The sequence below is a fragment of the Corylus avellana genome, chromosome 4 (genome assembly GCF_965113065.1).
Source record: "Corylus avellana chromosome 4, dhCorAvel1.hap1.2, whole genome shotgun sequence".
NCBI classification, from domain to species: Eukaryota; Viridiplantae; Streptophyta; class Magnoliopsida; order Fagales; family Betulaceae; genus Corylus; species Corylus avellana.
Genome location: NC_142493.1, coordinates 6,566,054 through 6,572,104, shown reverse-complemented (window position 1 = coordinate 6,572,104; position 6,051 = coordinate 6,566,054). Strand labels below are relative to the sequence as shown.

At 36.3% G+C, this 6,051-nt stretch overlaps 1 pseudogene; it reads left to right on the top strand.

The window, feature by feature from the left end:
- Positions 1 to 3,001: 3,001 nt before the first annotated feature.
- On the top strand, positions 3,002 to 5,651 carry LOC132177944 (L-type lectin-domain containing receptor kinase IX.1-like; annotated as a pseudogene).
- Positions 5,652 to 6,051: the final 400 nt, after the last annotated feature.

Sequence of the window (6,051 nt, the reverse complement as noted above, 5' to 3'; positions counted from 1 at the left end):
TGCTTTTAAATATTATTTTTTATTTTTTAATTATATTATTTCTAATTAATACTCAGGAAAATATTGGATTTCCACATTGACTGAGTCACTTACAAGGGAAGGGAAGAAATTGTGCATCGATCACTATCTGCATCATTTATTGAAATTCATTGAAAAAATTTCCATGTCTCTTTCACGGCTACAAATTTCCTTCAGAGTACTAAATGCATTCATCAACTAATATTTCGCATAAACTCAACTACCAAAGGAGTAAATGCATTTACTAAAACAAATGACTTAGGGAGAGAGAGAAAAATAATATAAAATTTTTTCTAGTCTATATATATATTAGAAGAAAAAAATACCGCTCACACTAGTGATCTATATATAATATAAATATATATATATATTAGTCTATATTGGCAAATTTACCGTTCACAATAGAAGAAAAAACATATTATTTTGACTATTCTGTTGGAGATGATAAATTGGTTATAATAATTAAATTTGACTATTATGAGCAATTTAGCTACTCTGCCAGTTGCTCTTAGTACAATTTAAAAAGAATGAGTGACGCTTTAGTAGGGAATTCGGGATTAATTAGTACAATATTATATATTATATTAGATAACATCCACACAAAAGCGCATATGTACACAAAATAATAGATGTTAATTAATAAACTAGTGATATAATTAATTAACCCTTAACTTTGGGGCTCTATGCAAATGACATACAAATTGACTATGAATCACATGGCAAACTTTTTGAGTATATATGTGTGAGTGTGCACAAAAAGGTTCGAGTGCCACATTAAAAAGATGTCGTAAATGTTAGTGGTTAATATAGCATAATTGGATCTAAACCAATAATTAATTAAAACTTTTGAGTTGGCGGATATTGTTTCAAGACTCTTCAAGGCATCAACCTCTCTGGCACAAATAATACTCAAAATGCTATACATATATGCACATTATTATAAGTTTGAAAGTTTGATTGGGAAACATTCTGAGGGTAGCTAATATATCCCTCCCATCCCCTGGTCTCCGTTGTTCACACGAAAAGAAAAATGAAGTGTCTTTAATATCTTCTTTTGGAAGAATATGCCAAGAAGTCTCGTACAACTTTAATGTTTTTTGGAGACTGACGAGCCATATGTGCTGAAATTTGAATTAGTCAGAAATATTGTAGGCATAGCTAATTATCTAAGGAACTTAGATGAACAGTACAATATAGCAGGTCAAGGAAACTTATTTTGCAAGTGAAATTAGTTCACCTTCGTAAGGGGGTTGATTTCGTGGTTTTGAGACAAGTATGTGGCTTCTAGAAGAAATAAAATTTTATCTGCATGTTATTTCTGTCTATGTGTTAATTTCACGTGGAAATTGATGCAGCGACGCAGTGGGTTGCGTAGATAAACAGCAAGAAAAAAGAAATCTGTCTTAAAAACTTTAAGTTTATCAAGGATCTAAGAAATTCTTCTTAAAACCCTGGAGCCTATCTAAAATGTGAGGAAAATATATAGAAGAAACTGAACTCTGAGCTTTTTTATTGAAACACTGACAAAATACATCAAGGTTACGTTCTGGAGGCTATAACCATTATTTATAGCCCGTAAACTCCTAACCCTAAAAGTAAATAGAAATTAAGTCAATTTAGACTTATGTGCTGGCCGTTCGGACAGAACATACTTCCGTTGGGGTGGTCACTAAATGACTAAAATTAAAGTACGTAAAACAACTGGCCGTTTGTACAGAACATACCACTGTTTAGACGGTCACAACATAAAACTAAAATCTAAGTATGAAAACTGAAATATAACATAGGCGTTTAAACTAGCTTCGAACGTATTTCGAATGGCCATCTCTAGATTTACTATGGTGGCCTTTCGGGAGTGTCCTATTAGCTAAACCGTTTGGACGGCTAGCGAACGGAGGTTTTCATGACTGCTTCAACAATTCCCTTTCGCCAGCTTGCAGCCTTGTCTTGTCACCCCTAGCTAGTACAGTCTTTTGAAGACCCTTTACCCTCACATGCATTTGCCTCGCTCCTCTTTATGAAATCCCTAGCATTCTAGTCTACATCAAAAATTCAGATAATTACACTTATGACTTGTATTAAAAGCTGAGATGCTAAATGTTCCACATCATTTTGTTGGTAATATATGAAGTGTCATATCAGTTTGTAAATAATTTTGTGATAAAAATTATTATAGTATTCCAAATACCACTCGTTCTTCTAATTCAGAAAATTATTATAGTATTCCAAATACCACTCATTCTTCTAATTCAGTTAAGAAGAAAACTCTAAAATTTTAAAATCCATGTGATCCTATTATCAAATGCACAACTCTTGGAGATTGATTTGTCAATATAAGATGCTTATTCCCATGATGACACTTGGTTGCAACCGAATTCCATTAGTCTCTCTCTCTTTCTCTCTCTCTCTCTCTTTCTATATATATATATTAAAGCATGGAGATGTATACGTTTTACAGTATCTACCTCATTTCTTGGATATTGAGAAGTGGGGGTGAGGTGGGGGATCACAAACTAGAAGTAGAGGAAACTAATTGAGCAGCGAAATGAACTTCTTGAATGAATTTATACGAACTTTTAACTTTGATTCAAGGCCGGTGTCATTAGTGTACAAAGCACATGTGAGGGCAGATACGTAGAACATGTGACCGTGTTCACAAAATAGACATCCGAGGCACTTCAGCAAGTTTTCGTCAATAGTTAGTAATTTAATAAACAGACATCCAAGGTACTCCCTTTGAAGATTTCAAATTTTTAAAAACAGGGAACAAGTCAAGCGGTGGTCGGTCCAAAAACGTGTTCCTTTTTTCAAGGCCATCATTAATATAGTATCCAAAACGCAACTAGAAAAAATTTATCAGGGCTTTGAAAAGTTGATGTAATTAGTTACACGAACTTTCCTGGCAAGCAGCAATTACTTTAGATATATTTAATCTTTTTAGTGTCCCTTTAAACCTCCAAAATTGCCATTGCAATTTGCATGCATGCATTCCCTTCCCAATATGAATCTCAGCATCCTTAGAACTATTTGGTTTCTCTCCCAGCTAGTTCTTTGCTGCTTACATTTCCATCTTCCTTTGCATCATGCTCTATCATTCAATTTCTCTAATTTTACCGATAGCAGGCTGATATTAAATGGCACTGCTGCCATCCAAAATGGAATTCTATCCCTCACCAGTGACCGCAATAACAATACCGCTGCCGGCCGAGCTGTATATTCTCAACAGCTGCATCTTTATGATCCCATTACAGGTAATTCCACCGACTTCAGTACTCATTTTTCATTCAAAATATCAACCGTTGATCCACCAGGCCAAGATGGGCTCGCCTTCTTCCTTGCACCCAACGGTTCTCTCCTCCCGGAATATGCTTCAGGAGGATGCCTTGCACTCTTTAGCCAATGTGACAATTTCACTATACCAAGAAAAGATATGGTAGCTGTCGAGTTTGACACCTATGGAAATACATGGGATGAAACCAACAAGGAACATGTCGGCATCAACATAAACTCCATCAAATCCGACAAGGAACAGGATTTGAGCCGAAGTATGAAAAATGGAGTAATTGTTAATGCAATAATCCGCTACGACTCAAAAGCCAATGATTTAAGCATATCCTGGTCTTTCCCAGGTGACCCTTTTGTTAGCCTTTCACATCGAGTTAACCTGACATCACTTTTGCCTGAGTGGGTATCAATTGGCTTTGCGGCTGGATCAGCCTATTTCTTTGAGACTCATGAAATCCTTTCATGGGAATTTACAACGGAATTATCACCGGCTCCAGACAGTACTTTTAGTGCTGGATTAATTGTTGGTTGTGTAGTTGGTGGGTTATTTTTAGTTTGTGGAATTGTTTTAATGTTGGTGTTCGTTTGGAGAAAAAGGAGTAGAGGAAATAGAAAAGAGGGTGTGAAGAATGTTGATCCCGTGGAACGAGAGATTGAACAGCGAAAAGGACCTAAAAGGTTCTCTTATAATGATCTTGTTCGTGCTACAAACAACTTTGCAGAACAAGGCAAACTTGGTGAAGGAGGTTTTGGAGGTGTTTACAAAGGTTTCTTGAGTGAGTTGCAGCAGTTTATTGCAGTGAAGAAGGTTTCTAGACCGTCCGATCAGGGAAAGAAGGCATACACAACAGAGGTGAAAATCATTAGCATATTGAGGCATAAAAACCTCGTACAACTCATTGGTTGGTGCCATGAAAATGGCGCCCTCCTTCTTGTCTATGAGTTCATGCCTAATGGTAGCCTTGATTTTCACCTTCTTGTCTATGAGTTACATGGGAAGTTAGGTATAAGATAGCTCTTGGTCTTGCCTCTGCTCTGCTTTATCTGCACGAAGAATCAGGACAATATGTGGTGCATAGGGATATCAAATCGAGCAACATAATGTTGGATTCAGATTTCAATGCGAAGCTTGGGGACTTTGGTCTAGCAAGGCTCATGGATGAAGAGGCAGGCGTGAAGACGACAGGGCTAGCTGGAACTTGGGGTTACATAGCACCAGAATATGCAAGCACAGGCAAGGCCACAAAGGTATTGTTAAATCATTACTTATTTCAAAATTTTATTTTAAGAATAGATGAATTTAATCATTAGGTTCGGTTTGTTTCCATGTAAAATGTTTTATGGAAAAAGGTTTTTTCTGTTTTTCGGTGTTTATTTGATACTACCAAAAGTTTTGGTCAAACCAAAAATATTTACGGTTGACGAGAAAAACCATCTTTTGATTTCCGTAAAATGTTTTCCTTTTATGAAAGCATAAACTATTTTTTGAGTATGAGCTTCTCCGAATCAAATCATCAGACAACCGTCAAAATTTGTTTGAACTTGTCAGACTGCCCCAGAGTTCACTTGATCATCGCTGAAAGCTTTCGCACCACCACCGGTTTGTACTGCCGAAAGCTGTCGAACCTCCGCCGGAAGTCGCCGGCTATTCTCTATTGTCGTTTATTTTTCGTACGAGCCAAACGGCAAAAAGTATTTTTAGGAAAATCTTTTGTTTTTTTCTTAAAAATTGATACGTTGAAATACTTTTCGATTGAAAATATTTTATGTGCACCCTTAATTTATATTCTAATGCCAAATACATATAATATTTAACTGAAATGTGAGATGTGACGAAGACAAGGTTTTACCTCAGGACCACAACTCTGATATTGTGTTACATCACCACTTATTTTAAAAATCTAAGCTTATAAAAAAAAAATTTAATCATTTAATTAATATTCTAATAGGGATCAGATGTCTTTAGCTTCGGCATAGTGGCACTGGAAATAGCATGCGGAAAAAGATCAACAGAAGCCAAATATGAGGGTCCTCATGTTCCAATTGCTGGATGGGTTTGGGATTCTTACGTAAATGAAAGGCTTGATGAAGTGGTTGACAAAAGATTGTTGGAGTTTGACATGAAAGAGATGGAGTGTTTGTTGATTGTGGGACTCTGGTGCGCCCACCCGGATCAGAGCCTGAGACCATCCATAAGGCAAGCCATACAGGTTCTCAATTTTGATGCACCATTGCCAAATCTTCCGAAGAAAATGCCTGTTGCCAACTATAATGTACCTGCGGCCCCTCGAGTAAGCACGGATTTGGCGCCCACGATGTCTTTCTCATCCATTAACATGGGACGTTAAACTCATTTTATCAAGGATCGATGTATTTGTTTTCATAGTTGTATGTTAAAATCATGCTCTGATCTTGATTTTTAGATTATATATATTTATGTTTCCCTGTAATAATGTCGAGTCAAGTATGAAACCATTAGATTTTGATATTTAAATAATTTCCTACAGCTGGTTTGTTTCCCAAAATGGCAGAGTATATAACATCTCTCGAGCGTTTTGATTTGTATGTTTTATTATATATTGATGGAACATGCTTATACGCCCCTTCCCGTCCGTACGGACATAAAATGATGAGAAGACCATCAGTTTCTCGAAGGAGATACAGAGAGAGACTTTGACGCCGGGCATAACTTGTTGGCTATAGGATTGCAAAAACTAGTTTGCACAGTGGAATAAATTTTTAAAACAA